Below are 26,354 nucleotides of genomic sequence, written 5' to 3' on the forward strand. Positions count from 1 at the left end.
ACCTCAAGCTAGATTCCAAATTGGTTCTTAAAAAAAATCAAAAGAAAAAAATAATCTTTGTATGATATATCTCACAGGATAAAATGTGCCAATGCATTTATAAACAAAAGCGAGAATGTACGGTTATCTGTGGTTTCTAATATAACACATATCTCAGTCTCTGGAGATGGGTCTGTATAACCTTGGGAACAACTACTTATTCTCTCAGTAAACTGTTTATAAAATAGAAAGTACTATCTGTCTGGATTTTACTTCATAGAAAATGCCAGTTTTCTGGTCAGTCCTCTGTTCTCATTTTACTTGACTTATCAGTAGCATTTGGCAGAGCTGATCATTCTCTTCTTGATACCTTTTTTTCTCCTAAGATGACGCACTCCCCTGATTTGCTATAACTCACTGGCCACTCTATTGCAATATTTTTTGCAGGTTATTTTCTTTCTTTCTTTCTTTCTTTCTTTCTTTCTTTCTTATAGATTAATTATTTCTTTGAGAGAGAGAGCAAGCATGAGCAGGGGGAAGGGACAGAGGGAGAGAAGCAGATTTCCTGCTGAACATAGAGGTCAACACAGGGCTCCATCCCAGGACCAAAAGATCATGATATGAGCCAAAATCAAGAGCTGGCCAAGTGTTTATGGATTTTATATATATATATATATACACACACACATACATTATATATGTATTTATATTTATATAGTGGAATATTACTCAGTCATAAAAATGAGTGAAATCCATGAAACAAGATGGGATAGGGAGGGAGACAAACCACAAGTGACTCTTAATCTCACGAAACACACTGTGGGTTGTGGGGGGGAAGGGGGTTGGGAGAAGGGGGGTAGGCTTATGGACATTGGGGAGGGTATGTGCTTTTGGGTAAATTGGAAGGGGAGATGAACCATGAGAGACTATGGACTCTGAAAAACAATCTGAGGGGTTTGAAGTGGCGGGGGGGGTGGGAGGTTGGGGTACCAGGTGGTGGGTATTATAGAGGGCACAGCTTGCATGGAGCACTGGGTGTGGTGAAAAAATAATGAATACTGTTTTTCTGAAAATAAATAAATTGGAAAAAAAAATTAAAAAAAAATGAGTGAAATCTTGCCATTTGAGACAACATGGAGGGACCTGGAGGGCATTATGGTGAGTGAAATAATCAGACTGAGAAAGACCACTACCATGGTTTCACTCGTAGATGGAATTAAAAAAAAATGAATAAACAAACTAACCAAAAGTTAATCAGACCTGTCAATACAGAGGACAAACTGATGGTTGCCAGAGGGGAGAGGGGTGGGAGGATGAGAAAATGGGTAAAGGTGAGTGGGAGATACAGGAGATTATGGGAATAAAAGTCACAGTATAAAGAACGGAGTCAATGATATTGCAAAAGCATTATGTGGTGACAGCTGGTGGCTACATTTGTGGTGAGCAAAGCATAACATATAGAGAACTTGCATGCCTATTTTGTACACTGAAAATAATGCAACATTGTGCATCAACTATACTCAAACAAAAAATTGTAAAAGAGACTGTGGTACTGGTATAAGGGTAGATATAATAACCAACAAAGTAGAATTGAACATCTAGTAATAAACCCATATATTTATAGTTAATTTATTTTTGATGCAAAAGCCAAGACAATTCAGTGGCGGCGGGGGGGAATGGTAATCTTTTCTGCATATGGTGTTGGGACAATGCAAAAAGACCACATACACCATGTAGAAAAGTTAACTCAGAATGGAACAAAGTCCCGTGACACCTGGGTGGCTCAGTTGGTTAAGCAACCTACTCAGCTCAGCTCAGGTCTTGATCTCAGTCTTGAGTTGGAGCCCTGCATTAAGCATGGAGCCTACTTTTTAAAAAAAAAAAAAAAGGACCAAATCCTAATTGTCAGAGTTAAAATTTTGCAACTCTTAGAACAAACATAGGCATAAATATTTGCGACATAAACATTTTGGTATAAATAAATATTTGTGACATAAGCTTAAATATTAAGTAGTGATTTCTTAAGTATGGTACCCAAATCACAAGCCACACACAAAAAGTCCCAACAAACTTCACATCAAATTAAAAAGCCTTTGTGGTTCAAAGGATACTACTAACCAACAAAGACAACCCACAGAATGGGAAAAAATATTTTCAAATTAGGTATCAAATAGGATTTTTGTATAAAGTGTTGTAAAGTACTTTTATAATTCAATAATAGACAAATAACCCCATTGAAAGTGGGGAAAGGATCTGAAAATACATTTCTCCAAAGAAGACAAACAAATGGAAAATAAGCACATGAAGAGATGCACAACGTCATTAGTTATTAAGAAAATGCAAATCAAAATTACAATGAGATACCAATTTTAGTCCACTGAGATGGCTGTAATAAAGTAGGTGAATAGCTGGTTGCATTGGCTGAGATATGGAGAAATTAGAAACTTCATATATTGCTGTGTTATGGGTTCCCATATTTCTCTAGTTTTGCAGATACATGTGTTTTACATCCTGGGGCTAATTATTTCTGAAAATATAGGGAGAAGGACTGGGTGAATAGATAAAACTTGGTATATCCATATAATGGAATATGATTCAGCTATAAAACATTAATCAACATAAGAAACCTTGAAAACATTATGCTGTTAAAGAAGCCACATAATTGTATGATTTCACTTACATAAAATATCTTGAATAGGGAAGTTCGTAGAGACAGTACATTTTTGTTTGCTGGAGGCTGGGGGTAAGGAAAAATATGGAGTAATGGCTAATGTGTACAGGATTTCTTTTGTGAGGACAAAAATGTTCTGGAATCAGATAGTGGTGATGATTACACATCTTAGTCAATGCATTAAATGCCATTGAATTGTGCAATTTAAAATGGTGAAATTCTAGCATGTGAATTTTATCTTAATAAAGCATTTACAAAACGCTGAAGTCCTTACAGCACTCAATGTAATTTGATCCCTTGTTCCTCTCTGAGCTCATTTGCTGATTTTTTCCTTTTGGTTCACTCCTGTCCAGTCATATAGCTTCCTTGATATTCTTCAAATACATGAGGCATTCTTCTGCTTTAGCGCCTTTGCCTGGAATATTATTTTCCTCGAAAGGAGGGAGGGAGGAATGAAGGGAGGAAGGAAGGAAGGAAGGTAGGAAGGAAGGAAAGAAGGTAGGTTATACCACCTACCCATCCCCTTGCTCACTTAGCTGTGGCTACGCTTGTCTTCTTTTTTTAAATTTAAATTCAATTCAGTTAACACATGGTGTATTATTAGTTTGAGGGGTAGAATTTAGTGATTCATCAGTTGGATGTAACACCCAGTACTCCTTACAGAAATTGTCGTCTTAATGCTCATCCCTCCATCCCTCTAACCACCGGCCTTCCAACAACCCTTGGTTTGTTTCCTAGAGTTAAGAGTCTCTTCTGTCCCTTAAGCATGCCCAGTTTTTTCTTTAGAGGCTTTGTATTTTTTCCCTCTCTCTAGTACAGTGGTTTCCTCAACTCTTCAAACTTCACAATAGCATTTAATGGATCTTCAGTTTCAGTTTAGATATTACTTCTGAGAAATCTTATCTTACCACCTGATTCGAAATAGATTTCACACATCACTCCAGTTTCCTGTTTGTTTCCTTCGGAGTACTTATCATGCTCTTTAAAGTCTTTTAGTTATATATGTGATAATCTGTTAAATATCAGTTTTTCTATTAAAATGTTTAGTACCTAAGGTCAGTCTTTGTCTTTTTCACTGTGGGTTCCCAATGCTAGCAAATTAACTTAACACATAGAAGATATGAAATATGTTTTGTTTTGAGTAAGTTATTAAGGAATAAAAAGAGGCAAAGTGTTAAATAACCCCCAAACACTTACAGCCAGAGATACATACATGCCTGTGTATGCTTTCCATAATTCCAGGTATGGGATTCAGCCAAGTACAACGTGATAACCTTGTCACACACAGAATTAACTGGGCATTTCAGTATATAGGTATCTCTCATGCCAGAGTTATATAGTATTAATGATGATAAGAATAGTAAAAGAGCTAACATTGTCATTTCCTTCCCATTTGACAATACTGTGCTAGTGGTTTTATGTGGTTTATCTTATTTGATCCTCATCGCAACCCTTTGAAGTAGAGACTATTATTATTATTGTTATGACTACTACTATTATTATCAATTGCATAGATGAGGATGGGGGTATCAGAGAGGTTAAAGGAACATGCCCAAGGTTGCACAGCTAAAAAGTGGTCTTTTCCTTTATTTTTAATTTAAGTAGGCTCCATACCTAACATGAGATTTGAACTCACAACTCCAAAGTCAAGACTCACATGCTTAACTGACTGAGCCCAGCAGGCACCCCTAAGAAGTGGTCTTTTAAATCTCAGAAGTCTGAATTCAAATGAGTTCTTTCTAACAATAAAGTCTCTGTGTGTTTTTCTTTATGTATATGTGGGTTGGCAAATACTGGTATACAGGGCCTTTGACTCAAATATGTTAGTGAAAAACTTTATCTGGTGACTATTTTAACCAAAATAACAACAAAAATATTGCAGGAATAAATGAACAATATTCTGTGTGCTCCTTTCCATATGATGAATGTAGAAGATTTAAAGCTCTGCTTTCTTGACTTGTAGAAACTCAAGGAGCACTCTGCAGATAATTAACTTCATTTTCTCATGACTTAGTACTGGTGTTGACAAATTCACTCAAAACTCAATGATATATTCTTAACTTTTCAAAAATTTTAGATTTCTTTCTTTTGAACACTTCCAGATGGGCTCTCAAGTGCACTTTCTTAACTCTGCTCTGCCACTACACAGCATGAAGCTCCTTTCTCAGTTATGTCCATTTTTAAGGGGTCAGTTCAACCTTCTAAGGTGTTGCTTTGTGATATTGGCATCTTCATGAGAAGATGGTGTGTGGGGAGGCAGAGTTGCCCATTATCAGCTACAGGTCATAAGTGCTGCTTCGCAGAGATAAGAAATTGAAAGATTTCCAAAGGCATAGGTAGTTCCGAAGCATTTCCGGTTTATTATAACTCAAACATGTTTACTTAGTAATAAATACAAGGGAGATTTGAAGAAGACAATGTTCACAATACACATTTAATAGAAAAGCACCTTATGCACACACCTGTAGCTGATTAGTTCTTATAATCTCTTGCACTTTGTATTCATTCAGTCTTGACTTCGTGTTAGAAATCTTCCCGCACCTTATTCTCCACTTCAGATGTACCATATTTCTCTCTAGAGAGAACCCTGTCTAACTTCTTCCTGAGGTAATCAAAAGGGAAGATATTAGTTCACCTGTCTAATTTTCTCTTGCAGCTAAAAAAGGTCCCTGCTTCATCCCAATAAATTTCTCTCTGTCAGCAAAAGTCACATCTCATTGCTTATTCTTCTATACCTCTTCTTAGTCCCTAATGAAAATGATCAAACTCCAATAATTAAGTCAGTTTTGCTCCCTTTTTTCCCTCCTTTTGAGGAATCACGTTTGTTTCTCCCCTCTAGGGTTTGACTTTATCTGCTCACCATGTTTTGTTAGTTAGTTACTATTACCTTCCCTTCCCTTTTGTTTCAGGAGTGTTTTAGGTTAAATGAAAATCATTAGAAACGCCAGAAATAAAACTTAGAGAAGAATTTGTTCAAGGTTAAATCAGTAATGTTACAACAAAATTTGCAAAACACCATAGATTCCCTTTCTAAAGACTTCTCTGTTGGGGTTACCACACTATTATTATTTTCATTTTCATTTACAATTGCCTTCTGTCAGCTTGTGTTGTTGACTGATTAGGCGTTTATCACTTGCTTACTGACTGAAATAGAATGAATCAAACTGGGGATCTGCCTGTCAGGATGTATCTGGAAACTGTGGTGGAGTCAATCAATGTTGAAATGATTTGGGGGGCTTTTATTAGCCACAAGTAGCAGACTGCAGCATTTTCTGTTTCCAAAATTGGACTGGTTCACCGTCATTTTGACCCAATGACAAGACCCTGACTCAAAATACAGATGGCCAATGAACATGGGAAACATTCAGCCTCATCTCTAATAAGATAAATTCACATTAAGACAACAGTGAGAACCTATTTTTTTCAGTCTGTCATATTACCATGAATTATTCTAAAATGATACAGTTATTATTGGTACCGATCTAAGCAAATGAACACTCATACAATGGATATGAGGGTTAGAGAGTGGACTGACAGTTTTTATCTTTTTTGGCTGACATGTATTCAGTGTCCACCACATGCAAGCATTATGATAGAAGCTTAACATGCATTATCTCATTTCCTTCTCAAAACAATTTTGTGGGGTAGGCACTCTTATAATCCCCATTTCACAGATGAGAACACTGAAGCTGAGAGATAGAAAGGAGCTAACTAAATCCCACACAGCTGTGAGTGGCAGACTTAAATACATGTCTGCTGGATTCTAAAACCCATGCAAGTCCTATTGAGTGTGGGGATGATAGGTGATTTTTCCTTTTCTCTCTACCTGCCCTTGTATTTAAAAACAATGAACACTACAATTTTTACAATCCAGAAATATAGTACACATTTGCTTGTTTCTAACAGAGTTTTAAAGAAGCTAAATTTGCTGTATGTGAGGTCCACTTTGGAAGCTGCATGTAATTATTCAGGAGTAGGGTAGGTTGACAGAGAAAATGGGGCCCTTATCTACTTAACAAGACATGTAATTGTAATTTCCATAGGTCGTCATTTTTGGCCCTCAGTATCTGTACAGTCTTCAAGAGTTTCTTGCTTCATCAGAAGACCTATGTGAAAGTTCAGTAATTTTCCTCTCTACCCACTCACAATTTGTCACTCTGAAGCTTAGATAATGATACCCTTCCTACAAAAAGCACTGAGAGAATTGTCCATTTTGCAACTTTATCCTGTATAAAAGAGAATCTTAGAATATTGCAATATTTCTCATTCAGTAAAACAATGTGAAACTACATAGGACTAAAACATACTAATTATTATTTTGTTTTATAAACTCTCCCACAACACTGTCTTGTATTTTATTACTTAAATGGATAGCATAGTAAATGTTTAACATGCCTTTTTCAGTGGCAGGATGTTCTTTCTTTTTTTTTTTCCAATTTATTTATTTTCAGAAAAACAGTATTCATTATTTTTTCACCACACCCAGTGCTCCATGCAAGCTGTGCCCTCTATAATACCCACCACCTGGTACCCCAACCTCCCACCCCCCCGAGTGGCAGGATGTTCTTAACATGCCTATTGGAAATAGAAAAAAATGCGTTTGAAACGAATGACCTTACTAAAATATTGTTTAGTGTTTATATACCTTGTTATTTGTACAAGTCCATGTCAAGTTCTAGCTTAGACAAAACTCCTTGGGATATTCATTTCCTTTTTAGGATTCTTTCTTCCTCATCACTTTTCTTAGGGCATCTTTCACATCTTTATTCCTCAAGGTGTAAATGAGAGGGCTCAACATAGGGGTTGCAATGCCAAAAATGCCGAGATGAATTTACCCTGGTCCTGGGATTTCCTTGACTGAAGTTTCAGGTACATGTAGACGGCTGTTCCATAAAATATGGTGACAACAGTCAGGTGGGATTCACAGGTGGAGAAGTTTTGAGCTTGGCCTCTGCAGAGTTGATCCTTATCACAGCAACTACAATGTGAGTGTAGGTGATGAGAATGAAAGTCAAAGGCAGGGGAAGTGTGAAGATGCCAATGACCAGATCCAGAATAAATCTGACTGGGCTGTCTGTGCAGTTGAGTTTCAACAGGGCCTGGACCTCACAGGTAAAATGACTGATGACACTGTGTCCACAAAAACAGGCAGGAATTGCAATGATCGGTATTATGGCTGAAAGGAAGACACTGGCCCAGATCACCATAGCCAGCTATATGCAGACCTGGTTGTTCATAATGATGGTGAAATTCAGGGGTTTACAGATTGCAATAAATATCTCATAAGTCATGACAGAAAGGAACAGACACTCTGTCATCCTCAGAAATAGAGCAATGGTCATCTGAGCATAACAGCTAGTATAGGAAATGGTGGGGTAGTCTTTTAAACCACTAAACAACAAAAAAGGCATCGAATTGCTGGAGTAGCAGATATCAAGGAAGGACAGATTGCTTAGGAAAAAATACATAGGGGTGTGAAGCTGGCCATCAACTCTAACTATGACAATAATAAGACTGTTACCCACCAATGTGATTAGGTAGACTGCTACGATGGTGAAATAAAAGGCAATCTGGGATTTTGGATGATTAGACAAACCCACCAGGATGAATTCTGTCACTTCACTGCCATTATATCCATTTTCTTCTCTCTGCTGAGAAAGAAGAAATTCAAGTTATTTTAATCTGAGGAACATTTATTGAGGGTCTGCTGTGTCCTCAGACCTATGTCAGGTGATTTAAGGAAAAGATACAAAAGAAAAGATACTGTTCGGAAGTTTAATGTAATTTGGGAGATAAAACAGTCTTACACATCACAGGGTTAATTTGCACAGTAGTGCAGTCCATTGCAAGTCTTAATTCCCTCATCTATAGAATGATGGGAGTTGGACTCCACCTGAATATGCTTTGAAACTCCCACCCTTAAAGAAAACATGACAATTTACTGCTCAAATATAATTAGACTTAAATCACTAAATTGTTAATTGTTTTTTCTCTGCTATGGATATTAGACTGAGATTTTTTTTTAGCTGGTTCATATCCATGACATAGAACTATGGGCAGTTCACTCTCCTTTATTCCTTATCCCATATATCCAATAAATCACTGAGTCCTATTGACTCCTCCTTCCGAATATATTTTAAATCTACTTATAAATCTCTATATTCACAGCCAGATTTATCTAGTCAGAGCCACCATCCTCTAACAGGCCTCCCTACTTCTATCCTTGCCTCTATATGGTCTGTTTTCCACACAGCAGCCAGAGAAATCTTTTACAAACATACATCATTAGGACTATATCTTTCCCATGCTTAAAACCATGCTAGGGCTTCCAATTAGCCTTGGAATAAAATCTAACCTATTTACCATGACCTACAAGACTCTAAACGATCTGACCCTAACCTTATCTCGCACTGTCTCTTCTTGTGCTTACCATGTTCCAACCATACAGTCTTTATGAAGTACTCTGAGCTCATTCTGACCTCAGAGCTTTTGCACATTGTGTTCTCTCTGCTGGAAATATTCTTACCCTCTTTGACTGGTGAACTTCTAGTCATCCCTAATATCTCAGCCTAAAAGAAATTTCATTAGAAAAGCCTTCCTTAACTGCACTAAAATGAAATCAGATCTTTTTGTTGCAATTGTTCATAGCACTGTAAACTTCTCCTGCATAGCTGTTATCACAGTTGGTATTATATATTTGTGTAATTATTCAATATCTGCTCCCTTACTGAATTTTCAATTTTTAGAGGGAAGAAGCCCTGATTGTCCCATGTATTGTCTTATTTTTATCACCTCACATAGCGCCTGATGTAAACCCATAATATATGGGTTCAATATGGTTTGTTGAATGAATCAAGGCCAGTTACTTGGCTCTTCTGTCTTCAGTGTCGTAACTGAGACTACACTGAATTGGCTGGAGGAAATGAATGTTTGAGAGTAAAAAGCCCATGATAAGAAACAGTATCTCACAGTATTTAGTTGCTGATTGCCTATTGCTCAGAAATGAACTTTAATGTCTTATATTTTTTTAGCCCTACAATTTGCTCTTTGCATGGAGGGACAGTATTATAGTAAAGAGAGAAAATGAGTATTATACTGAGGGGCACCTGCGTGGCTCAGTCATTAAGCATCTGCCTTCAGCTCAGGTCATGATCCCAGGGTGCTGGGATTGAGCTCCGCATCAGACTTACTGCTCAGTGAGTAGCCTGCTTCTCTCCCTCTCTCTGTGCCTTTTGCTCCTCTACTGGTGCTTTATCTCTGTCAAATAAATAAATAAAATCTTTTTAAAAATGGATATTAGGGGCGCCTGGGTGGCTCAGTGGGTTAAGCCTCTGCCTTCGGCTCAGGTCATGATCTCGGGGTCCTGGGATCGAGTCCTGCATAGGGCTCTCTGCTCGGCGGGGAGCCTGCTTCCTCCCCTCTCTCTGCCTGCCTCTCTGCCTACTTGTGATATCTCTCTGTCAAATAAATAAATAAAATCTTTTAAAAAATAAAATAAAAATGGATATTATACTGGAATCTGAGAATAAAAGTGTTTTTATACTTCATTTTCCATCCAAATTCTTATTTACTTTATCTGATTTAATTATGTCAAGTATGAATGCTATCACAGACTAGCTCATTAATAAGGTCAAGATACTTTCTGGATTGCCTGTAAGACTCCCATCATGTACTAGCCGCAAGTCAGAATTTGGGGCATTTATAGGAGGATCTAGTTTCAGACTCATGAGACAGGCATCAAGCCTTGGTGAGTGCAGGCTGTGGGTAGGAGGGTTTGTCTTAGGAGCTAGCTGATCAGCAAGAGGGGTCATTCAGGCTTACTATCTAGGTAATCTCTTCAGATCTTTTTTCTAAAACAGACTCCAGATCTCAGAAGGTACAAGACAAGTAATTCAGAAAGTAGAGTAAGACTTTGTAACAGGATCCTCAGTAGAACCTAGTACAGGATGAGGGGGCACCAAATAGAAATCAGAGCCAAGTGCAGACGAACTGAAAAAATACTTTGCTGCTGCTAAGCTTCTAACTACAACTGTTCACTTATTACAGTGATCCTAGGAGGCCCCTGACTACCTCTAATGAGAATTAGAAGGCTCCTTTTTGTTCTATATTCTCCCAGAATTGGGACTGGAAAACAGAATGAATCTGAAAGGAGAAGTCTTCTTGGAGTAGAGTTATGAGGGTGAGGCAGACGTCAGGGGATCTTGTTTTTATGCAATGGTGACACCACAACCATAATTTTCTAATAGCATTACAAGAATGGGATTTTCAGGGCACCAACTTTTTCAAAGGGCACTAAATCTTCACACTAGAATGACAGCATGTTTAATCATGAAGCTTTATTTTGATTTACAATCCTCACCATCTTATAGTCCTAACAATCTCAAACGTCAGTACAAATAGCTGGAAAACAAAGAACACATTTTTGTGCTACATGACTTGAGTAAATCTCACCAGACTGACTATATATATATATTTTAATCCAATAATTCAGTGTTTTACTCTGTGCTGTCCCAAATCTTCCTAAATCATCTACACACATGTGGAGATACTCATATATATATTCATGGGTTTTTTGATCTTTCAGAAATATTTGTGGCACACTCCAAGGCCTTCCTTCAAATGGACTTCCCAAAGAAATCTGTCTTGGTTTCACCTACCATGCAAGACTCATTCTATTTTTAATACTAAAATTAAGGAATGCTTGGAGCATTTTCCTTTTATTTCTGGGTGTTAGGGTCCGTGATCAAAGGAACGAGGCTCCCCGGATGTGGTCATTCCCCTACGACTATTACTCCGACTAGTAAGCTTCCCAACCGTGCTGCTCCTGATGACTACGACCCCGGACAATGAGGCCGCTCTCGGTGGCGCCACTCACCACAACGCCCCTTCCCACCACCACGTCTATGACTACTCCTACTACTACTACTACTACACCCAGCCTCACAGACTAACCTTTATAGAGGTGGTTGAGCCTGGCCCACACACAGGTGACCAATGAGACTGCAACACACAGGGAAAACTGCACAGTCACGCTTGGTCAGCAATACGGGTGGCCAATTGAATTCCAATTCACCATAGCAAATATATGCATGCCCCACTGATTGGATGTCTCCATCCGGCCTGGCCTGCCCCTATATCCAGGGTTTGCAAGTGAGTTCCTCTGGGAGGGGCAGGGTCAACCCAACCCCACAACAAAATGGCTCCCTCTGGCCAACCAGGCCCCTACACTGGGCTTTTCAGAAAACTCCCAGAAGCTCAAAATATACCTAATGGTATGGGTAGTAATTATAGACAGGAATTTCTACTATCCATAACAGACACTGTAAAATGGTGGTTAACAACATGAGTTCTGGATCCAAGTTTGAATACTGAATCCACCACTGATTCACTGTGTAACATTGGCAGTTTCCTTAACTTGTTTATACCTTAGTCCCCTTAACTATAGGATTGGGACAATTATGGTATCTATCTCAAAGGGTTTTTGTGCAACATACATATTAGCTATTTTTTAAAAGGTTTTATTTATTTATTGGACACAGAGAGAGATCACAAGTAGGCAGAGAAGCAGGCAGAGAGAGTGGGAGAAGCAGGCTTCCCACTGAGGAGAGAGCCCAATGTGGGGCTTGATCCCAGGACCCTGAGATCATGACCTGAGATGAAGGCAGAGGCTTAACCCACTGAGCCACCCAGGGCCCCCTAGATATTATTATTTTTAAATAAGGCTTCACTTGGGAAGTAACTCCCATGGCAATATGGCCATGTTGGTTGTCTTTTTTTCTAGAGGGTAGAAAATAACTCAGTGAATGAGGAGAGAAATAAGGCAATATTGTCAGATTATAGTGTGAGCCCTCTGGAGACAGAATTTGCATTTTCATTCTTTCTTTTTTAAGAATTTTTTTTCATTTATTTATTTTCAGCATAACAGTATCATTATTTTTTCACCACACTCAGTGCTCCATGCAATCCGTGCCCTCTATAATACCCACCACCTGGTACCCCGACCTCCCACCCCCCCCACCACTTCCAACCCCTCAGATTGTTTTTCAGAGTCCATAGTCTCTCATGATTCACCTCCCCTTCCAATTTACCCCAACCCCCTTCTCTCTAACTCCCCATGTCCTCCATGCTTTTTGTTATGGTCCACAAATAAGTGAAACCATATGATAATTGACTCTCTCTGCTTGACTTATTTCACTCAGCATAATCTCTTCCAGTCCCGTCCATGTTGCTACAAAAGTTGGGTATTCGTCCTTTCTGATGGAGGCATAATACTCCATAGTGTATATGGACCACATCTTCCTTATCCATTCGTTCGTTGAAGGGCATCTAGGCTCTTTCTACAGTTTGGCGACCATGGCCATTGCTGCTATAAACATTGGGGTACAGATGGCCCTTCTTTTCACTACATCTGTATCTTTGGGGTAAATACCCAGGGGTGCAATTGCAGAGTCATAGGGAAGCTCTATTTTTAATTTCTTGAGGAATCTCCACACTGTTCTCCAAAGTGGCTGCACCAACTTGCATTCCCACCAGCAGTGTAGGAGGGTTCCCCTTTCTCCACATCCTCTCCAACACATGTTGTTTCCTGTCTTGCTAATTTTGGCCATTCTAACTGGTGTAAGGTGATATCTCAATGTAGTTTTAATTTGAATCTCCCTGAGGGCTAGTGATGAACATTTTTTCATGTGTCTGATAGCCATTTGTATGTCTTGATTGGAGAAGTGTCTGTTCATATCTTCTGCCCATTTTTTGATATGATTGTCTGTTTTGTGTGTGTTGAGTTTGAGGAGTTCATTATAGATCTTGGATATCAAACTTTTGTTTGTACTGTCATTTGCAAATATCTTCTCCCATTCTGTGGGTTGCCTCTTTGTTTTCTTGACTGTTTCCTTTGCTGTGCAGAAGCTTTTGATTTTGATGAAGTCCCAAAAGTTCATCTTCGCTTTTGTTTCCTTTGTCTTTGGAGACATATCTTGAAAGAAGTTGCTGTGGCTGATATCGAAGAGATTACTGCCTATGTTCTCCTCTAGGATTCTGATGGATTCCTGTCTCACATTGAGGTCTTTTATCCATTTTGAGTTTATCTTTGTGTACGGTGTAAGAGAATGGTCGAGTTTCATTCTTCTACATATAGCTGCCCAGTTTTCCCAGCACCATTTATTGAAGAGACTGTCTTTTTTCCACTGTATATTTTTTCAAGGATGCCCACTCTCACCACTCTTGTTCAACATAGTATTAGAAGTCCTAGCAACAGCAATCAGACAACAAAGGGAAATAAAAGGTATCCAAATTGGTAATGAAGAAGTCAAACTCTCTCTCTTTGCAGATGACATGATTCTTTATATGGAAAACCCAAAAGACTCCACCCCCAAACTACTAGAACTCATACAGCAATTCAGCAACGTGGCAGGATACAAAGTCAATGTGCAGAAATCAGTGGCTCTTTTATACACTAACAATGAAAATACAGAAAGGGAAATTAGAGAATTGATTCTATTTACTCTAGCACCAAGAACCATAAGATACCTGGGAATAAACCTAACCAAAGAGGTAAAGGATCTGTACTGGAGGAACTACAGAACACTCATGAAAGAAATTGAAGAAGACACAAAAAGATGGAAGACCATTCCATGCTCTTGGATTGGAAGAATAAACATTGTTAAAATGTCTATACTGCCTAGAGCAATCTATACTTTTAATGCTATTCCGATCAAAATTCCACTGGCATTCTTCAAAGAGCTGGAGCAAATAATCCTAAAATTTGTATGGAATCAGAAGAGACCCCGAATCGCTAAGGAAATGTTGAAAAACAAAAATAAAACAGGGGGCATCACGTTACCTGATTTCAAGCTTTACTACAAAGTTGTGATCACCAAGACAGCATGGTACTGGCATAAAAACAGACACATAGACCAGTGGAACAGAGTAGAAAGCCCAGATATGGACCCTCCACTCTATGCATTTTATTTCTTTAACTCCAGAAGCATCCTCAGTTTCTGACACATGGGAGGAACTTACAATATTTTTGAAAACAAATTAATTTTATTTACTTGGATAGCAGTGGGGGAAAGGCCACAAAAACAAAAACAAAACCACTAAGGTCTCTAAGAGTTGTGTTGATATAGTCCCTTATATGTTGCACAATCAACAGCTCACTGAAATACTGGAGTCTTTCAAGGGGAGTGACTTACAGGTATATCCTGAGATCCATATCAAAAGTGACTATTTCACAGGTATATGTTGGTTTGTTTCAAGAGACAAATGTGGCTTCCTTCCTTCTTGCCAAGATATATGTTCTTTACTTTCCTTACAATGGATTGTGTCTTGATTCTACTCAACATTTTAGATTCCAGGACTCCAAATGGTTCAAAATATGAACAAGAGTAGGGAAGAATATTAAACATTATCTGCTTGTACCTTCTGAGTTTATTCATTATGGTTCCAAAGAAGTGATTTCATGGAAGAGACTTTGGAGACCAAGTCTCTAAAAGGCAATTAAATCTCACTACTGAATTGAAGCTGTGTATTCATTTGGGAATGTTATTTCTAAGTCATTAAAATACAAGTATCTTTTGTCTACTAATTCCAATAGTTCATTAGTGACACTGTACAACTTTTGACTAACACCATCAACTCCACTTCTGCTTTTATGTTACCAAAGTGTAGTAGATTCACCTCTAGGGTGATTACTCAGAGTCCTGTGTTTCTTGGGAGGGTTCTTAGCACAGTGACATAAGAAGGCACTGAATGAATGGGGAAGGAGGAGTGGCCACAATGTATTGAGACTCTATAAAAACTTTCAATTAAGAACTCAAGTAAATGAAATTTTGTAAACAGAATTTGGAACTTTCCTCTCCCTTTTTATGTTTCCCTGACTTCTCCCAGCCCAGCCCAGCCATCTTTGTTTTGAAGTTTCTGTAAATCTTGCTTTTTCCTAAAATTTCCTACATTAGTTTTGAATTGCTATAGAAACTCTTGCTGTCTAAATATAATACTGCATCCTCTCATTCACTGCTTCATTGATTTACTTTATCTGTGCATGTATCTAATTACAATAGCTTTATTCTATTGATTTCTTGCTTAGTTGTGCTCTGAATATATTATGATTATTATTTTTACATGTATTCTTAAGTTTTTCAACTTAGGTATTAAGATTCTAGGAGCTAGGAATGACACGTCTTTGCAAATAGTCCAGTTGAGTGCTACTTAAAATGTTTGCAAGGAGTTAAGAACAGAATTGAGAGTAAACATTCAGTAATTTTTAAAGTGATTTGACATTGATGTGACATTTTTTATCATATTTTATAACATGTCAGTCTGTAACAACAGGGAAATTTAAAAGACAGTTTTTCCTTACCACAAATGGTCTAAGAAGTATTTGTTTAGCACATATTTATTTAACCAATTCTTACTGTGCATATATTCTGTGCCAGAAACTATGTTGTGGAGATAGAGATAAATAAAACAGACTTCCTGCTCTCTGTAATCTTGTGAACCAAGATGTTTATTCCCAAGATTTTGTAATCTTGGGAATAAACATTCCAAAATGACTAACCATAAAATAACATGAAAGGTGTTAAATTTGTGCTTGAGTAAAATATTATTAAGTGAAAGAAATGGAATTAAGTCACCATCCAGGGTTAAACAGAATAAGATAAACTCTGGGGGGGGCTTAGTGAAATATTGCCAGACAGCGCAGGCAGGAAGAACAGCACATACAGTAACATAGATGCATAAAAATTTTAGAGAAAGAAACTATTGTTTCCCTGGAGTATGGGGTCTATGGAGATGAAATAGACAATGAGGATGGAGAGGTTAACAGGGGCCCTGAGTAATGTTGTGTATTCTATAGGCAGTAGGGAACCTATTCCTAATCTTGGAGTGCGATTATAAAGGGGATTAACATGAAGAGATTTTTCCCTTTAGAAAAGTCACTCTGGAGATATTGACTGGATGGCTAGTTTAACAAGAGATAAGATTGGAATAGAGAAAAATAGGAGCTTGTTACAGTCATTCTGGTAAGGGTTGATGAGCCCATGAACTAAGACATAAGCACTGAGGACAAATAAAAGGGGATGGATTTGAAAGATATTGGGAGATGGAGAGGAGAAGTGAGTTGGGGGAAATCAGAGGGGAAGACAAACCATGAGAGACTGTGGACTCTGAGAAACAAACTGAGGGTTTTGGAGAGGATGGGGGTAGGGGGGTGGGTGAGCCTGGTGGTGGGTACTAAGGAGGGCACATATTGCACGGAGCACTGGGTGTGGTGAACAATGAATTTTGGAACACACGCACACAAAATTAAATTAAATTTTTAAAAAGATTATTTTAGAGGAAAAAACCAATGCAATTCAGTAAGTGAGTGGTTGTCACGGGTACGTGAGAAGAAGATGTAAAGGCTAACATTGAAGATAATGAAAATCCCATCATGAAGCTTTTGTGATGTGCTTTTAACTTTGTAACATCTAACATCTATGATCTCATTTGCTCTTTCAACCATTCTGAGGTAGGTTAAGGAACATATTTTCCCCTTGTTTGACACATGCAGTCCAGAGAGGTTAAGTGATTTACCCAGAGTTTCATAGCTCATTTATGGTGGAACCCAAGCTAGAATCCGGACTTCCTGACACCCAGTCATGTGTTTTTCTGACTCCCATCATGATATTGTACTGAAAAAGTGCTTGACCTGCTGTACACATTTAACCAGAAAAAATTACTGTGTATTCCTGGTGGGAAAAGAAAGAGGAGAGAGAAAAGGCACACGGTGAGATGAGCACCAACTACGTTTGAGTCTGCTGAGATTTCAGTAATGTTACTCGTAACTCTATAATAATAATAAAATATAGGTAATGTTTATTGAGAGTTTACTATTCCCAACCATTGTTCTTGGAATTTTATAGAAACCAACTGAATTAATCCTCTTAACAACTCTATGAGGTCAGGCCTATGATTCTTTTCCTGTTATAGATGAGGAAACTGAGGCAGGAAGTTGCCCAAGGTCATATATCTAATAAATGCCAAGGTCAGATTTTTACCCTACACAGTCTGAAAGCATAGTATTTTTTCTTTGCTCAGCAACAGTCTTGCCTTCCTTCTACTCCTCTTTTCTAAGGACTACTTGAACCCATCAGGTACCTATCAAAAAGAACATCTAGGTGTCAGAGGAATTGTGTTTTTTTTTCAAAAAATTAAATTAAAATTTTTATTGAGGTATAATTGACATATAACATTATTTTAGTTTCAGGTGACAACATAATGATTCAATATTGTATGTACTATGAAATGATCACCACGATAAATCTTGAATTATATTCTAGTCCTACTCTTGTCACACTGTTGATCTTGAGAACATTACAGACACTAAATCTTTTTATATGTAAATGTCAATCTCATAATATTAATTATAACATCTATTTGCTTGTCTCATTAAATTTAGAAGATGATATGAGATTCACCTGGGTGGCTTGATTAAGCATCTAGCTTTTGGTTTCAACTCAGGTCATGATCCCATGACCTCGCAATCTCACAGATGGTGAGATTGAGTCCCATGAGGGGCTCTGCGCTCAGTGGGGAGTCTGCTTGAGATTCTCTCTCTCCTTCTGCTCTCTCTCACTTTCTCTAATATATATAAATAAATAAATCTTTTAAAAACTTAGAAGGTAATATGAACTAATATACATTCAAGAATAAGATAAATTATAAAGTGTGTAAAGTGCTTTATAAACTTAAGAACTAAGAAGATATAAATTCATGCAGTAATTTTGGTGATGTTCATGTCTTTCTTTCCACTCAGAGAGTGAGTTCTTTGAGGGGAGGGAACAAATATGTTTTCCCCACCACTGCATCCATGACAATAGCATGGTACCTGCTGTATAGTAGGTGTTCCACAAATATGTATTGAATCAATGATGTATGGATGGATGTTAGCATGCACAGGTGAAGGAGTAGTGTTGGAATGCACCATTGAAAAAGCAAGTAGGCACTCTAATTCCTGGCATTGTAGGGTTATGTGATCCAGACATTATAATGACAGCTAATATTTATTGTTCTTTAACTATAGTATAGGATAGGTAATTTTCTAAGTGTTTTATATGAATTGAGTCATACAATTCTTTTTAAAAAAATGATTATTTATTTATTTATTTATTTGAGGGGTGAGGGGAGGAGAGAGAGGGAGAGAACCTCAAGTAGAATCCCCACTGAGCATAAGCCTGACCTGGGGCTCGAGTCCATGACCCCAAGATCATGACCTGAGGTTCAATTAAAAGCTGGACACTCAACAAACTAAGTCACCCAGGTGCCCCAGAGTCATACAATTTTCATGACCAAGCTATGAAGTGATATCCAAAACCACCCAATCTTTTCTTTATTAAGGTTTATTTATTTTTTTGTGAGAGAGAGGGAGAGTGAGACAGAGAGAGCACAAGTGGAGGTGATGGCAGAAGGGGTGGGAGAAGCATACTCCCTACTGAGCAGGAGCACTGAGCAGCCCAACTCGGGGCTTGATTCCAGGACCCCAAGAACATAACCTGAGCCAATGGCAGACACTTAGCCACTGAGCTCCCAGGTGCCCACCAAACTTGTCGCGCCCTCCCTGCCTGCAGAGATGACACAACACTAACATACACACAGGTCGATGCACAAGCTCTTGTTTATTCCCTGGTCGATCTTTCTCTCCCCCCGCGGGGAAGTTCCCTTGCCTTATATAGGGCATAACAGCCAATCACAGAGGTGTTCACGTGAATAGGAGGTGTCTGGGGCTCGTAGGCAGTGGTGGCATGCGGTGTTCATGTGACGAGCACGAGGTCATGTGTGGCCAGGGCGGATGTTTTTCAGGCTGTCCGTGCTGCTCGGGCTATGTAGCCAGCACCATCTTAGGGGCACGACCCCGACAGCTCCCCCTTCTTTATTTATTTGTATGGATAAGGGACCGTGCCTGTCTTAGGTTGGGACGATCAACTTGCGCCCTTACCTGTCATCAAATACTGCAGAGCATGCTGCAGCTTCTGTCTTAGGTTGGTACGCCATTATCGTCATTACCCATCATTGACTACCGGTCCAGCATGCTAAGCCATACTTGGGGTGAGCTACCATGCTCTATGGCTACCAAGGCTTGATGTACAGCCTGCCAGTCTCTGGCTAATGTGCGTTGGAGGGCCCTTATCCAACGCAGCGCCAGGAGGAGGATGAAGAGCACAATACAGCCGAGTGCAGTAGTCCCAAACCAGGATTTCCCAAAAGCCACCACTGCCTGCATAGTTTGTAGGAATTGGGAGGCCGTGAGAGGGTTGACTCTCGTGGCATTGATCTGCAGAATCTCCATCTGGAGGGAGGCTGTCAGATTGTGGAATTTGGCTGACCAGGTGCCATTGAGCATCTGAGATAATTCTCGGGAGAGGTTCGCTGCTCGGGAGAGATTAGAATACAAGTTAGATGTGATGCATATGCCCGATAAGGGCTGGATACAACTGGTGGAGAGAATTTGTGACATTAGGTTCATTTGTTCCTGGAGGAGATCTACCCTTTGATTGAGGATCATTACGAGTGATATACAAGGGGGTTGAAAGGAAGAAGAATAGTTAAAACGAACAAAGAAGCAAAGGCTCCCGGGAAGGAGTAAGGAAGTGATGTTGTAAGCGGCTTCAGTGTTCTCGTATGGTAGAGATGGAAAGCCGGTACTTGCATTGGTAGAGAAAAACAAAGGAAAAACTGTCAAGTCGTTAGAGAGGGGAAGAGGAGTGGGCCAGGCTTGCACCATGGCCCATAATTGTCTTACTATGTTTTATTTGTATTTGTACCTAATTTTTACTGAAACTTAATTTATTGAAATTTAATTTTTAAAAGATACTATTTAGAAAATGGTCTTACCCAGAGAAAATTATAGTGACACATATTTTAGATATTACATTATTATGTTTAATTTAAATATTAGATTAAAAGTCTATAGTATCACATATACCAATTATTTAAGCTGTCTTTCCATTTGAGATGAAAGGCTTATGCTAAGCTATACTCCTCACCTTCCCTGTGACTAAGAGCTGAATTGCGAGATATATACCTACAAGAAGTGGCAATCTGTAGCTATGAAGAGTTCTGTGTGAGTGTGTAAAGTTAAGGGACCTATAAAAGGATTGAACTCCCATCCTTAGCCACATTAGCACCATGCTCCAACTGAGTTAACTGGTTCAAAGTGTTAGATAAGACAGTGATAACTAAAGAAATAGGAACAAAGAAAGGTTCTATTTCATCATCTTAAGGTTTCACAGAGATGACGCAGGTTTACTATTCAAATTCCCACCTCCTGAAAAACAACTTCTTAAATAACTCTCAAGAGGGGTTCCATTAGCTTTCAAAAGTGCCCGCAAGGGGCTCTCCATTCAGAGTCTAGAAATTTCCGACCCCATTATCTTTACCTTTACAGTCGTGATCCGCGAACATACAGCTGCTGTCCCTTTGTGGTTGCTCTTCAGCAAACTTCTAACCTTTCCTTTGTGGTCGTCCTAGTGACGAACGTGCAATATGACGAGGGGGAAAAAGCACTCACAGTTCCCGGGTTTCGGCACCAAATGTCACGCCCTCCCTGCCTGCAGAGATGATGCAACACCAACACACACACAGGTCCATGCACAAGCTCTTGTTTATTCCCTGGTCGATCTTTCTCTCCCCCCGCGGGGAAGTTCCCTTGCCTTATATAGGGCATAACAGCCAATCACAGAGGTGTTCACGTGAACAGGAGGTATCTGAGGCTCGTAGGCAGTGGTGGCATGTGGTGTTCATGTGACGAGCACGAGGTCATGTGTGGCCAGGGCGGATGTTTTTCAGGCTGTCCGTGCTGCTCGGGCTATGTAGCCGGCGCCATCTTAGAGGCGCCACCGGCGCCATCTTAGGGGCATGACCCCGACACAAACTATCCCCATCTTTTTCAGCTCTCATCCCTATTGTAAAACTTAGAAACTACATTTCCCACACTCTCTTGACAGTAACATTCAGTTTTGGATTTCACCCATAAAAGGTACTCACAGAAATCTGGGCAAGCATAAGAAAAGTAGATACCACCATTGGTCCTCCTGACATTGTGTTTAGGTGCCAAACAAAGATTTAGGTGGCTTCTGAGCATTCTACTGTGAAACATTAACTTTGGTGTGGTCGTTAGTTGCAGTTCCCTCATGCCCCTAAAGCTTCCCAAGATTTTTGCAGTTCCTCCAACAGTTTGAGGTTATTGGCAATGTTCCCTTACCAACTTTCTCTCTCACAGCCCTTTCAAAGGCTTTGTAGGTCTCTAATTCTCTTTGTTAAATCCATCCCTGCTTGAAATAACTAGAGTGGTTTCTGCCTACATGATCAAATGCTGAACATAATAGTAGGTCCTTTACCTAAGTCCACTTAGGTAAAGGGATTGAAGGGTAGAAACTGACTGAACAAAGTGGCAGAATGTAGATCTGAAACCAACGAGTTTGACTCCAGGGCTTGTACTCTAAATAGTTATACTCTACTATCTTTCCTCAAATAGAAATCCCAAATCCTATGAATGGGACACGGTATCTTTTTCTTAAATCCCCATTGGAAAATATTATTTGGAACTTGTTTTTCAGTTTATAAATTTCTCCTCAGTTTCTAGCAGAGTTACCTTTGTTTCAAACCAATCTTTATTTGTTTGTTTTCCAGGCTGAAACAAAGTAATCTTCACTATCCAGCTGCTTGGCATGTGGGATGCACAGTGGAATGTTTCTCATAGTGCCTGTGATTGATCAAGTGAAGAAGTGATATTCCACCTTAGGAGTTTTTAACAATCCAGAATTGATTTCCTTTCCCAACATCCAGATAGAGTTCATTTTATATTTAAAATGAATTAATATCAATGCTGAATTAGATGGCCTTTGGGATTTAGATACCTAAAAACCGAATGTTGCTGCTGGAAGGGCCATACTCATGTTAACTAGCTACTATGTATGCCTACTTCTTCAGTCAAAGCTAACATTTAAAAGTCAGGCAGATAGATCTATATATATTGATCTGGAGGAATGTCCATGATATATTGCCAAGTGGAAAAAGCAAGCTGCAGAGTAAATTGGTAATATGATTCCATTTTTTGAGACAAGAAAGAAAATAAAAAATAACACCTAATGCAGAATGTTAGAATTGGAAAAGTCTTTGGGTAGCAAAACACAGCCTTCCTATTATACTGATGAGCAAATTGGTCAGGCTGGTAAAACTAAGGTCACACATCTAGTTAGTAGCAGAATCAATCCCACAGCCCCCATCTCCAGATTCCACTATGTCCCTCTGCCTGTAGGCTGTGCCCTACCAGCAAGTCAATAAAGAGACAAAGCACCTAGCGACAGAGCTACCATTTTATGGTAGGGGCACCATTAGTGAAAATATAATTCTCATTTTAAGCTGTAAACCAACTTGTGATAAAGAGTAGAATATTTCTCCCCTCAAAGGCAGAGTTATTAAAACAAATACTTTTTTTGGTGGGAAATTTTCCATTTTATTTTGTATTTTAAAAAATTTAAATTTGAGTACAGTTGAAACACAATGTTGCATTAATTTCAGGTGTACAACATAGTGATTCAACATCACTATACATTATGCTATACTTACCACAAGTATAGCCACCATCTGTCCCTATGCATCATTATTGTATCATTGACTACATTCCCTATATTGTGCCTTTAATTCCTGTGATTTATTCACTCCATAACTGGAAGCCTGTATCTTCTACTCCCCTTCACACATTTTGCCCATCTCCCACCCCTTTTCCCTCTGGAAATCACACACACACACACACACACACACACACATCTACACACACACGAACTTTGTATTTATAGGTCTGATTCTGCTTTTTGTTTGTTCATTCATGAAATGAGTACTCTTTTTTAAAAATTTTTTCAATTTATTTATTTTCAGAAAAACAGTCTTCATTATTTTTTCACCACACCCAGTGCTCCATGCAATCCGTGCCCTCTATAATACCCACCACCTGGTACCCTGACCTCCCACACCCCCGCCACTTGAAACCCCTCAGATTGTTTTTCAGAGTCCATAGTCTCTCATGATATTTCCTAATTTCTGAATTTCTCTCTACCTGAAAGTCCTATTTTTTTCCTCTAAAATTTTATTAATTTCATCAATTTAACTATTTCACAATGTTAATTTGAAATGTTTATTTCAATAGAAAGAAACCCTTTGTGTAAAGTATGAAACTTGCCCTAGAAGCTAGCACAGTGTCTGGCTGAAAGTAGAAAGTTAATATTTAATATTTATTGAATGAATACATTAAAAATTGGCTTTTTCCTAAATATATTTTCCTTGGTATTAAAGCATGGTTTCAGTGGCTAAGAATACCATAAACTTAAAAAAATGTATAAGGGATGGAATTTGAATAAATGTTGCATTTATTTGAAAATTAGGTTATTTTGGCAAGTGGCTTATTCATCTGTTTTCCTCTTCATTTAGTGAGTACACATGTGAGGCAGGTCCTGTATATGTCTGGTACTGTTTTTGTAGCACAACATAGTGTCACCAGCAGTCTGTCTGAGGGATGCACTAATTATCTCTTTGCTCCATGGTGCTGTGGAGCACATCTAAGGTGCGCTGTGCATTGTATTTTTCTCCTACTGATTTGTCTCTGGTTCTCTATCAGGTCAACTGTGAGAGGACTTCTTCATGTTCGGTAGATTTGCCCAAAATAAAGTGAGACCAGGAAACAGGATATCTGGGTCTTAGGCCTAAATCTGCTTCTGGAAAGTTTCATGATCACAGGAAATTTATATACTGTACACTGAGCTTCTGACCTCATCTAAAACTTAGAGAACAGTAGTAGATTGTTGTTTGCTAAAGTTTTTTCTTTCATTTTTAGAATTCCATTTTCAAATTAAATTGTACACAGAAAACTTCACTTCTACTGACAGGTTCCAGGCACACTACTGAACCCATAGGACCGTGAGAACTGCAGTTTAAAAGCCAAGGTGCCGGGATGGGTCAGTTGGTTAAGCGTCTGCCCTTGGCTCAGGTCATGGACCAGTCTCGCATTGGGCTCCCTATTCAGTGGGGAATCTGCTTCTCCTTCTAACTCTCCCCCATCTCATGCTTGATCTCACTCTCCCTCTCTCTCTAAAATAAATAAATAAATAAATAATCTTTAAAAAATAAAGTCTAAAAGCCACTGCATTACATCTGATAATGAGGAATGGATATTTTTAAATGTGGCAAATTTGTGCAATGAAATATTCAGCAATAAAAAGGAACAAACTATAGACACAAGCAACAACGTGGATGATTTCAAAAGCATACTCAGTAAGAAAAGCCATACACAAAAGAGTACATGCACATATGATTCCAGTAACAGTCAATCTAGAAAATAAAAACTAACAAATAGTGAAAGAAATTGTATCAGTGATTGCCAGGGTTTGGGGTGGGGGTTGGGTAGCCTATGAAACAGCACAAGGAATCTTATGGATACGATGGAATTGTGTGCTGATTCAGTGGATGTGTGTTAAAATTCATAAAATTGCACACTGTAACTGGATAAGGTGTATCGTACATAAATTATGCCACAATAAATTTGATTAAAATCACTGTATTAAATAATCTCTATGGTCTCTAATGTGGGTACAGTGAATAGGATCTGAAATCAGCCAGACCTAGACTTAAATATTGGCTCTGCTCTTTACTGGCTGTGTGCATGGACAAAGCACTTAACCTCTAAAGTCTGTTTCTTCTTCTCTAATACAGGTTGATAATAGCACTGTTTCATTGCATTATTGTGATAATGGATGTAAACAGCTTAGCTCAGTGTCTGGTATACAGTAAGTGCTCAATAAATGTTAGTTCCATTTATAATTCCATTATTCCAAATAGTTTTCTAGACAACACTGACAAAGTTCAGAGGTGGTATATATGTGGTCTAAATTCTAATTTTGATTCCACTACCAATTATATATAACTTTATAGAAGTCTCAACTCCATCTCTAGGCCTCTGTTTTCTCATTGTTAAGATAGGAGGATTATGGTGTCTTTTTTACCAATTTTATAGAATTACATTACGAATAGAAAATAAAATACCATACTTGAAAGAAGTTTAGAAAAAGAGCAAGAAAAGGGGTAAACCACTCCACACAAATGTAGGAAATGGCTATGGTGCAATTTTCTCATGATTTTGAGGTTAAGTAGAGCAAGTCAATTGTGCTTTCACAACAGGGCTTTCCTCCAGTTAAGTTGTAAAGTTTCTGATTTTTGTCTGCTGTTCTTTTATTATACCATCCTTTGTCCTATTTTTCCAACTCCGTTATGGCTTGCCTCCTGTTAATAGTCATAGGAAATTCTCTTGCTGCTCATGTCTCTTCTGTTAGTGAGGAAATGATTCTGATAAGCTGATTTACCTAAATTTAAGTTACCTAATGGGTGACCACTAGCATGTCATATGTAAAACAGAGCAAAAATAATGCTTCTAATGGAAATTCAGGACTTTGTAGGGCTAATATTTTGGGGTGGGAGCACTTCCTGAAGCTTCTCAGATGATAACCATCTGCTCCACCAAAGGTAAAATCAGAAATCAGACCCTTTAAACAATATTTTATCATTAATGAGGATGTAGCTGATGTTTCTAAACTAATAATGAACCATGGAACACTACATCAAAAATGAATAAAGCACTGTATGGTGATTAATAGAACTATACACACACACACATGTAATA

At 38.6% G+C, this 26,354-nt stretch overlaps 1 pseudogene; it reads right to left on the reverse strand.

Moving 5' to 3' along the window:
• Positions 1–10,461, reverse strand: part of LOC122896502 — a 41,840-nt pseudogene extending 31,379 nt beyond the window's left edge.
• Positions 10,462–26,354: the final 15,893 nt, after the last annotated feature.

Source organism: Neovison vison, chromosome X (assembly GCF_020171115.1).
Source record: "Neovison vison isolate M4711 chromosome X, ASM_NN_V1, whole genome shotgun sequence".
Classification (NCBI taxonomy): domain Eukaryota; kingdom Metazoa; phylum Chordata; class Mammalia; order Carnivora; family Mustelidae; genus Neogale; species Neogale vison.